Source organism: Pan troglodytes, chromosome 19, assembly GCF_028858775.2.
Source record: "Pan troglodytes isolate AG18354 chromosome 19, NHGRI_mPanTro3-v2.0_pri, whole genome shotgun sequence".
NCBI classification, from domain to species: domain Eukaryota; kingdom Metazoa; phylum Chordata; class Mammalia; order Primates; family Hominidae; genus Pan; species Pan troglodytes.
The window spans coordinates 62426569-62437746 of NC_072417.2; the positions used below are offsets into that span (position 1 = coordinate 62426569).

Consider the following 11178-nt stretch of genomic DNA (forward strand, 5'->3'; position numbering starts at 1 on the left):
ATCACTTGAATCCGGGAGTGGGAGGTTGCAGTGAGCCCAGATGGTGCCACTGCACTCCAGCCTGGGCGATAGAGTAAGACTTTGTCTCAAAAGCAAAAACAAAAAGGCCAGGCACGGTGGCTCAAGCCTGTAATCCCAGCACTTTGGGAGGCCAAGGCAGATGGATCACGAGGTCAGGAGTTCAAGATCAGCTTGGCCAACATGGTGAAACCTCATCTCTACCAAAAATACAAAAATTAGCTGGGCATGGTGGCACATGCCTGTAATTCCAGCTACTCGGGAGGCTGAGGCAGGATAATTGTTTGAACTGGGACCTGGGAGGCAGAGGTTGCAGTGAGCTGAGATTGAGCCACTGCACTGCAGCCTGGGCTACAGAGGGAGATTCTGTCTCAAAACAAACAAACAAACAAACAAAAAACTTAATTGCCCTTTATGCCTGGTTCCTGAAAAACTCAAAATCTGTGGAATTTCCCATTATTGGAGTTGTTATTCTTGATAGGCCCTAATGGTTTATACTAATGAGGTGACTCATGGTGGGCCTCTAGATAGGTTATGCTAAGGACATGAATCAGGATGGGGGTGAGCCACGCCAGAAAGATCAACCATGTGATTAGAGGGTTGGAGCTTTGGCCCAGTTGATATCAGCCCAATAAAACCCCAATAGGAATTCTGGACACTGAAGTTCAGTGAGGCTTCCTGGTTGGTCAACACATTGATGTGCCAGTAGGCTCTGTGCCCTGACTCCTCAGCAGTCCCCACAGAAGCTCAGATTCTGGGACCTGTTCCAACCTTCCCTATGCATATTCTTTTTTGTTGTTGTTGTTGAGACAGAGTCTCACTCTGTCACCCAGGCTGGAGTGCAGCGGCACGATCTCTGCTCACTGCAGGCTCCACATCCTGGATTCACGCCATTCTCCTGCCTTAGCCTTCAGAGTAGCTGGGACTACAGGCACCCGCCACCACGCCTGGCTAATTTTTTGTATTTTCAGTACAGATGGGGTTTCACCGTGTTAGCCAGGATGGTCTTGATCTCCTGACCTCGTGATCTACCCGCCTCGGCCTCCCAAAGTGCTGGGATTATAGGCATGAGCCACCATGCCCGGCCTTTTTTTTTTTTTTTTTTTGTGAGTCTCACTCTGTCGCCCAGGCTGGAGTGCAGTGACACAATCTCATGTCCGGCTAATTTTTGTATTTTTATTTGTTTTTTTTGTTTTTGTTTTTGAGACGGAGTTTCGCTATTGTTGCCCAGGCTGAAGTGCAATGGTGCAATCTCGGTTCACCGCAACCTCCGCCTCCCAGATTCAAGCAATTCTCCTGCCTCAGCCTCCTGAGTAGCTGGGATTACAGGCATGCACCACCATGCCTGGCTAATTTTGTATTTTTAGTAGAGATGGGGTTTCACCATCTTGGTCAGGCTGGTCTTGAACTCCTGACCTCAGGTGATCCGCCTGCCTCGGCCTCCCAAAGTGCTGGGATTACAGGCGTGAGCCACCGTGCCTGGACACCAATGCATATTCTTTATAATAAAACCATAATGCCACAATCATAAGTATAGTGCTTCTCTGAGTTCTGTGAGTCCTTCTGGTGAATTATTGAGCCTGTGGGGATTGTGGGAACTTCTGAACATAAAGCCAGTCAGGCAAAGTGTGGCTGACTTGGGGACGACTGAGATTTGTGACTAGTGTCTGAAATGAGGGGAGTCTTGTGGAAGACTCAGACCTTTACTTCAGGGATCTGACACTAACTCCGGGTGGTCAGCCCCAGACTTGTATAGTGTGTGTGGAGGGATGAGAGTCTGTGCTAAGCTGTTACAGTTAGGAGAGGGAGAGATGAAGCCAGGACAAGCAATGCAGAAGGAAAACAAGAATATGGGACAATGCACAAGGTGGAGGGGAAAAATATAGAGCAGGTTCCAAGATGGAAGCCTGGTCAAGAAGAATGGAGACACCAGCCGGGTGGCTCACGCCTGTAATCCCAGCACTTTGGGAGGCTGAGGCAGGCGGATCACGAGGTCAGGAGTTCAAGACGAATATGGTGAAACCCCGTCTCTACTAAAAATACAAAAATGAGCCAGGTGTGGTGGCGCACACCTGTAATCCCAGCTACTCAAGAGGCTGAGACAGGAGGATCACTTGAACCCGGGAGGCGGAGGTTGCAGTGAGCTGAGATCGTGCCACTGCACTCCAGCCTGGGCAACCAAACAAGACTCTGCCTCAAAAAAAAAAAAAGAATGGAGACACCAATGACAGAAAGACAGAGTTGGAGGGTTTGGGTTGTAAGTAGGGCAAAGAGGAAAGAGGGCCTCTCTTCTTTGCTGCTGCTAAGTCACGAGATTGGGCACTTTATCCTCTGTCCCCTAGTTCCCTACAATGGAGTCCAATTCCTCTGATTCTGTCATGCATCCCTTTTCAGCATAAGATCATCAGTGCCAGTGCAGCGGGGACCACCATCCATATGCCAGTGCTCCGTACATTTCTCCATAAGGACCCTGTGCCTGGAGCCAGCTAACAGCACCTGGACCCACTGCTCTCCCAACCAGGAACAAGGGACGTATTTTTCCAACTAGATTCTGGCAACCTTTAGTTTTGACTTCTCCACAGACACACGCCCTCCTGCATCTCACTGCTGTCTCTCAACACATATTCCAGAAGTGGGAGGAGGAGGCAATTTGGACACTGTCAAACGGGAGAGGTGGTGTGTGGTGATGGATAGCAACCCTGGTGGCCTGTCCTGAGTCTGATGGAGAGCCAAGGCAGGGCTCCCATCACAGCTCTTCAGAATCCTATGGGCCTCCTGCAGAGACAGAGGCACAACAGGCACAAGGGAAGGAGGACTTTCCACATCCACAACCAGTCTATGCAAACCTACCCAAAGGCCAAGGGAGCTGAGAGGCTGAAGAAAGAGACTGAGGCCAGGCATGGTGGCTCACACCTATAATCCCAGCACTTTGGGAGGCCAAGGCTGGCAGATTACCTGAAGTCAGGAGTTCAAGACCAGCCTGGCCAACATGGTGAAACCCCATCTCTACTAAAAATACAAAAGTAGCCAGGTGTGGTGGTGTGCTCCTGTAGTCCCAGCTACTCGGGAGGCAGAAGAATCACTTGAACCCAGGAGGCAGAGGTGGCAGTGAGCTGAGAGAGTGCCACCACTACACTCCAACCTGGGTGACAGAGCAAGACTCCATCTCAAAAAAAAAAAAAAAAAAAAAAAAAAAGAGGGAGACTGATGTGTCCAGTTTCTCAGAAAGAAACATTTAATAGCAACTTAGAAACAGAAGCCAGGCAGCTGTCAGTCAGTTATCCCCGAGTCCCAGGGCTGATATACCTGATGCGAAAGGTACACATGCCTCAGTAGAAATGTGTGGCACCACTGAAGTCAACCCCTCAGGGAAAGGCACAGAATGCTATGTGAATCTACCTAAGAGCAGGATTTAAGGTCACAGTAGATAAAGTGGCAATCTTAGAGGAGGCATTCCAGAACAGGGGTTAACCAGAGGACAACATGGCGGATCAGCATCCAAGATGGAGCAGCTTCATCCTCCACGACAATCCAGGCTGGGATCTCTGTGTCTGAAACCCAGTGGAACTGCCCCTTGTTTCTGCCCTTGGAACCTCTTAGAAGGTGCCATCCCTCTTAAGAGTCCATGTGGTCCCAGCTTCCAAAGCACCACATAATTTAGCTCTTTTCTTTTTTTTTTTTTTTTTTTGAGACACATAATTTAGCTTTTTTCTTTTTTTTTTTCACTCTTGTTGCTCAGGCTGGAATGCAATGGCTCCATCTCGGCTCACCACAACCTCTGCCTCCTGGGTTCAAGTGATTCTCCTGCCTCAGCCTTTCTGAGTAGCTGGGATTACAAGCATGTGCCACCATGCCCGGATAATTTTTAGTAGAGACGAGGTTTCTCCATGTTGGTCAGGCTGGTTTCAAACTCCCGACCTCGGGTGATCCGCCTTCCTCGGCCTCCCAAAGTGCTGGGATTACAGGCATGAGCCACCGTACCCGGCCTAATTTAGCTCTTTCCATCTGCTTGATTTAGCCAAGGCCACTTTCCTGTAACTTTCCACAGGTGAGATGTTTGGGAGTGGGGAGGGCCGTTGTACTGCGTTTGGCAATGATCTAGGGGAGAGGAGTTGTGGTGAACAGGCCTGCTTCCTAATCTCTCTTGTTGCCTTGGATCGCCGGGCAGTGGGAAGCCGCTCAACTGGTTAGACTGTTGGGTTAGTCGTGGCCATTCCTTCTCAGCTTCCTCTTTTTCTGTCAACCCCTTCAATGTTGGGCTACCAGGCCCTGCGCACTCCCCCTAGATAACCTTACCCATCCACATACCAGTGCTTCCCAAATATTCATCTCCATCCCAGATCTCTTCTGACCACCTCCTGGATGCCTCCACCTACATGTCTCATTGACATTTCAAACTGAACACATCGTAAGCAAAGCACATCATCTTCCTCCCAGACATGTCCCTATCACAGGTAATGACATTATCTACCCAGTGGTTCAAGCAAGAAGCATGGGCATCATCACTGGCTCCTCTCTCCCCATCCCTCTTCCCCAACACCCAGTTCGTGGTGATTCCTCCCCCCACCCCCACCCCTGAGACAGAGTCTCGCTCTGTGGCCCAAGCTGGAGTGCAGTGGTGTGATCTCAACTCACTGCAACCTCTGGCTCCTAGGTTCAAGCAATTCTCCTGCCTCAGCCTCCTGAGCAGCTGGGATTACAGGCGTGCACCACCACACCCCGCTAATTTTTATATTTTTAGTAGAGATGGAGTTTCGCCATGTTAGCCGGGCTGGTCTCGAACTCCTGACCTTGTGATCTGCCCGCCTCAGCCTCCCAAAGTGCTGGGATTACAGGTGTGAGCCACCGCACCTGGCCATTCATGGTGATTCTATCTCCTAATAGCCCTGGAATCCTTCCACTTCTCGCCATTTCCACTGCCACTACCGTAGTCCGAGCTAGCACTGTTTCTGCCTGGAGACTGTGTAGCTTTCTCCGTGGACTCCCATGTCCTCTCCTGCCTCCCTCCTCTAAGAGTGATTTCTCAAAAATGCAGACCCCCTCATGTCTATCTGCTGTATAAACCCCTCCAAATGGCTTCCGTTGCTCTTAGAATCAAGTCCAGATTCCTGTTCTGTTAGGCCTTCGATTTTGCCTGTCCTGTTTCCCAGTTATATTATACTTGATGTTCCAGACAGACTCACTCACCTTTGTTTAGCTCTTTACCATGTCTCTTGCCTCTGAGGCTTTGCAAATATTGTTGTTTTTCTAGAGTGCCACTCACCTTCATGTAACAAACTGCTACTCATCCTTCAGGTCTCAGCTCACTCCGAGAATCCTTCCCTGATCCCAAAAGTCTGGGCCACATCCCCTGCTATGAGCTCCACGGCACCCTGAGCTTCCCCTAAAAGGCACTGGATTGAAATCACTTGTTCCAAGTCTATCTCCCTCATGTGTGTCCCTCAGGAGGAGGCCCTTGACAATGTTGTTCCCTGAGTGACAGTATGGGCAGGGCTGTTTCACAGTGTTTTGTCTCATTCTGTAGTCGCAGGCTGCCCCTCCAGCCTGACCAGGCAGAGGGAGCTGCACAAAGCCCTTCCTGCTTGGGGGAGGATGGCCCAATGTCGCAGGCATTCCTAGTGGGCTGCTCACACGGAAAGGTTTCCTGAAGCCCCACAAGATGCCAAGACCCAGGCTCCACTGCAGCAGGTCTCCGGTCTCTACCATCTGGCTGTTTGCCACCCCCAAGTGTCCAGTGACAGAAGGTTTGTTTGGTTTCCACCACCACAAGGTCTTACATACAGCAGGTGCTGGGAGCACGCTGCTAGCCAGGCCCCAGGATACTGACCACCCAGCTGCCGTGGGAGACATTCCTTCACCAGGCTCACCACTGACTGATGCCCACCCCTCTTCTTTCCAGTCTTTCTCCATTATCTATGTTCTAGTTTGAGCAGTGTCCCAGACACAGTTCAGAACGAAGTCCCTTGGTGGGCTGGCCTGTTGGAGAGCAGAGGGTGCCCTGGCGGGAAGCCTCTCTAAAACAGATGGCCCCTACCAGGTGGTCCCATCTGGATGCTCTCACTCACACTCCTTTTCTGTGCTTAGCCCCTGCCTGCTGCCTCCCCAGCCAGTAGTGCCCCTTCTAGCAACCGAGGATGACGGTAATGTGTGCTTAGTTCAGTGTTGTGTCTTTTTCTGTGCAACTGAAGGGCCCTGTTGGCTGCCAGGCAAATGTTAAACTAAGCGGAAAAAAAAAAGAAAAGAAAAGAAAAAATGTTAAACCAAGCAAGAAAAAAGGCCGGGCCCGGTGGCTCACACCTGTAATCTCAGCACTTTGGGAGGCCGAGGCGGGTGGATCACAAGGTCAAGAGATGGAAACCATCCTGGCCAACATGGTGAAACCCCGTCTCTACTAAAAATACAAAAATTTGCCAGGCATGGTGGCCTGCGCCTGTAGTCCCAGCTACTTGGGAGGCTGAGGCAGGAGAATTGCTTGAACCTGAGGGACGGAGGTTGCAGTGAGCCTAGATCGCGCCACTGCATTCCACCCTGGGCAGCTGAGTGAGACTCCATCTCAAGAAAGAAAAGAGACTTACTGGTTCTCCCTGTCTTTCCACTTACACAGGGCCAGTCCCCTTCATTTGACCTGATAACAAGAACTCGTGACTTTAACTGGACAAATGAGGTAAAAAGGGGAAATGCTTGAGAGGGTGTACAAAGTCCAAGCACCCATGAACCCAATCCACTAATTCACTCTTGTATTAAGGGAAAAAAATGTATGTCAATACTTACTAATTTTAACATTCATATGTATTAATTTGTTCAGCATATATTTATTGAGCACCTACTAGGTGCCGGGCACTGTGCTAGGTATTAGGACACGGTGGGGAGCAAAAATGGGTCTCCTATCCATGGAACTTACACACTAACAGGGAGACAGATCTTTGATCAAAGAAACAATTCAGGCCGGGCACAGTAGCTCACGCCCGTAATCCCAGCACTTTGGGAGGCCGAGGTGGGCAGATCACGAGGTCAGGAGTTCAAGACCATCCTGGTCAACATGGCGAAACTGTCTCTACTAAAAATATAAAAATTATCGCGCCACTGCACTCCAGCCTGGGCGACAGAGACTCCCTCTCAAAAATAATAAAATAAAATAAAATAAATAAAAATATAAAAATTAGCCAGACATGGTGGCACGTGTCTGTAGTCCCAGCTACTCGGGAGGCTGAGGCAGGAGAATTGCTTGAACCCGGGAGGTGGAGGTTGTGGTGAGCTGAGATCACGCTAGTGCACTACAGCCTGGGCAACAGAGGTAGACTCCATCTCTAAATAAATAAAAGCAGTTCACAGTTCATTGATTGCAATGGTGAAAAATAAAGTACAACAGAGACTTGGGCTGAAAAGGGAGGTATGTGGTGCTACTGAAATAACCTCTCACAAAGGATTTGAGCAGCGCTATTGACCCAGCTGAAACCCAAAGGAAGGACTTGATCACTAGGTGTGTATGTTGTTGTAAATTGTTTTTGCTTTTAGACCTCAGGTTTAGAGAACTAAGGTCATCATGACCCTGGGTTCATGGCACATTGTATCATCAAAGGCCCACTTGGGCACTTTCTTATTAACCTTTCATCTCCATTTTTCCTTCCCATTCCCTGTTTTCCCCATACGTGGTTAATGATGAACTTATGAGAGAACCTGTTCTGTCTGGCTTTCTCAGAGAAAGCAGGTAGGTTGGGAGTTTGCCAAATGGGTATGATGAAAAGGTCATAGCTCAAGTGAAGGGGTTTTGGAAAGGCTGTTACTGGAAGCTGGATAAGGAGGGAAGAAAAGGAGCAATGGATTGGGGTAAAGTAATTATTGCACTGGAGGTCCTAATTACTTTGAAATCTCAGAGTATTGTGGATAAAGAAGAAAGATGGAAGGAAAGGGCCAGGCATGGTGGCTCATGCCTGTCATCCCAGCACTTTGGGAGGCCAAGGTGGGTAGATCACTTGAGGTCAGGAGTTTGAGACCATCCTGGCCAACATGGTGAAACCCCATCTCTACTAAAAATACAAAAACTAGCCAGGTATGGTGGCACATGCCTGTAATCCCAGCTACTTGGGAGGCTGAGGCAGGAGAATCGCTTGAACCCAGGAGGTGGAGGTTGCAGTGAGCTGAGATCGCACCACTGCCCTCCAGTCTGGGCGATAGAGTGAGACTCCATCTCAAAAAGAAAAAAAGTTGGAAGGAAACAGGACACCTGCATAAATAAGTTTGGAGATAGAGCCTTATGGTTGGAAACAGGACGCCTGAATAAATAAGTTTGGAGATAGAGCCGATCCTGGGTGATAAAATCCAAATGGGATAGTTAGCTGAGGTGGAATGAAGGTCACTGTAGAAAAGTTCAGAGTGTTGGATGGTCACCGACATGGATACAGGATAACAGAAGGGGCTGAAGTGAAGCACAAGACAGGGAACCAGGGCCTAATACCCTTAAAGAATGAGAGGGAGTTAGGAGTGGTTGAATAGGGTAAGGTTTAGTTACGAGGGATGGAAAACACCAAAATTAATAGTGCTTAAACAAGATAGGCTGGTGCTTTGGTTTATGCCTATAATCCCAGCACTGTGGGAGATGGAGGCAGGCAGATCACTTCAGGTCAGGAGTTCAAGAACAGCCTGGCCAACATGGCGAAACCCCGTCTCTACTAAAAATACAAAAATTAGCTGGGCATGGTGGCACGTGCCTGTAATCCCAGCTACTCAGAAGGCTGGGGTGGGAGGATCGCTTAAACCCAGGAGGCAGAGGTTGCAGCAAGCGGAGATCACACCACTGTACTCCAGTACTCCAGCCTGGGAGACAGAGCGAGAGACTCTGTCTCAATGAAAAACAAAAGCAAAAACCAAGACACAAGTTCATTTCCTACACTCAAGACATTCAGTGTTATCTTGTCCTCATGGCACTCCTCAGTGTTGGAAGAACCAGTCTCCTTTGATCTTTTTTTCTTTTTTGAGACAGGGTCTGGCTCTGTTGCCCAGGCTGGAGTGCAGTGGTATGATCACAGTTCACTGCAGCCTCAACCACCTGGGCTCAAGTGATCCTCCCACCTTAGCCTCCCAAGTAGATAAGAGGAAGAGCCTTCTGTTGCTCTGCATGGTACCAATTCCCAAAGCTACTTCAGTATGGCTACTGAACTTCCAGCTGTCGTGTCTGCATTCCAAACAATAGGAAGCAAGAATGGATAAAGGGGAAAATGTACCCTTCTTGTAAGAACACTTGCAAATTGTATACATCATTTTCTCTACCATTGGCCACAATTTAATCATAACTGGGAGGGAAGCTGGGAGATGTCATCTTTACTTTCAGCAGCCACAACCCCAGCTAAAATACTGGAACATTCTATTTCTTTTTTTTTTTGAGACACAGTCTCACTCTGTCGCCCAGGCTGGAGTGCAGTGGCGCAACGTCCGCTCACTGCAAGCTCCGCCTCCCGGGTTCACACCATTCTCCTGCCTCAGCCTCCCGAGTAGCTGGGACTACAGGCGCCCGCCACCTCGCCTGGCTAATTTTTTTTGTACTTTTAGTAGAGACGGGGTTTCACTGTGTTAGCCAAGATGGTCTCGATCTCCTGACCTCATGATCTGCCCACCTCGGCCTCCCAAAGTGCTGGGATTACAGGTGTGAGCCACCACGCCCGGCCCTGGAACATTCTATTTCTTTCTTTCTTTTTTTTTTTGAGACAGACTCTGTTGCCCAGGCTGAAGTGCAGTGGCGTGATCTCGGCTCACTGCAACCTCCGCCTCCTGGGTTCAAGCGATTCTTCTGCCTCAGCCTCCCGAGAAGCTGGGATTATTGGCACACACCACCACACCCAGCTAATTTTTGTATTTTTAGTAGAGACGGGGTTCACCATGTTGGCCAGGCTGGTCTCAAACTCAGGTGATCTACCAGCCTTGGCCTCCCAAAGTGTTGGAATTACAGGCATGAGCCACCGCACCTGGCAGGAACATTGTATTTCTAGAGAGGAATCAACTATTGAAGAATTGGCACCTTCTCCCAAAGGAAGCGCTGGGGAAGTCAGTAGAACACAAAGAATTGGATGAAAGGGGTGTAGTAGAATGGCATGAGCCTGCAACGGGCAGGGTTTTCTTTGAACTGGGTGAACAGTCTGGCAGTGGTACGAGGACCCCGACTCCCCAGCCTGGGGAAGATGAGATATGTGAGGTTGAGGTTTGAGAAGAAAAGCCACCACTTGGAGGGGCTGCAGAAGTGGCTCTCAGAGGATAGCTGGTTTTCCATGAAGGCAAGGAGGGAGCAGAGAGCTAGCCTGGAAGGTTCACCAGAGGGCCCTTGGGAGTGGGTGAGTGGGAATGGAGCTGGGTGGGGGTCAGCAAGGACAGGGTTATTTGGTTACTGGATGAAAACACGGATGAAAAGCCAGTGGACTTGGTCTTGATAGTGTCTGAGGAGGGTGGGTCTTACTTGGCCACTGCGACCCAAACCAGAAACTGCTCCCCCTTCAAAATCCACGAGTTTACTTATCACAGCCAACCAGGTTACCTCCCATGCCATCCTTTGACTTTTGCATCAAGCACTTAATAAACTTAATATCTAACCCTTGGTACCAGCCCCCAAATTGTATGTTCGATACTATAAATTTGAAAGACATACATATATCCTTTCCAAGGGTCAGGAAAGAACATTCAAATGTCAAAAATGATCCGGAGGAGTCCCATACTGCTCAGGGTAGGTCGCTTTGCAAAGCAATGAGAAAAATCTCTGAAATAGTTGTTTTCCCCATAGCCATCATTTAACATTGTTTCATTATTATCAGTTTCTTCTCAGGGTGGCTACTCTACCAGGAGCACACAGAAGTGCTCAGCGCCCCCACCCAGCTCTCCTAGCCCTCAGGGATCTGGGATTATAGTCTCCATTCTCAGGCAAACTCCTTTTATCAAGATGTTGAACATTCTAGGGAGCCAACTGACTTGAGGTGTACAACAGAACAGTCATGAGGAAGGGACCTCTATCCACAGTCCTGTGAGCAAAGGAAGCAACAGACAGCAAAGGAAGCAACAGACAGCTGCCAGCACAAAGTCTCAACACACTGCCTCCAGGAAGTAAGACTGCAGGATGGCGGGAAGCAGATGTAGTATGGGTGAGCCCAGCCCCCCTCACCATCTGTGGACCCCAGGCAA

The 11178-nt window shown here is 49.3% G+C and overlaps 1 long non-coding RNA gene across 1 annotated transcript; it reads left to right on the forward strand.

The window, feature by feature from the left end:
- The first annotated feature begins 3980 nt into the window (after positions 1 to 3980).
- LOC134808966 (uncharacterized) lies at positions 3981 to 10885 on the forward strand. Its single transcript, XR_010153287.1, has 3 exons — positions 3981 to 4066; positions 6623 to 6682; positions 10815 to 10885. It is a non-coding gene; the product is annotated as an uncharacterized LOC134808966 (long non-coding RNA).
- Positions 10886 to 11178: the final 293 nt, after the last annotated feature.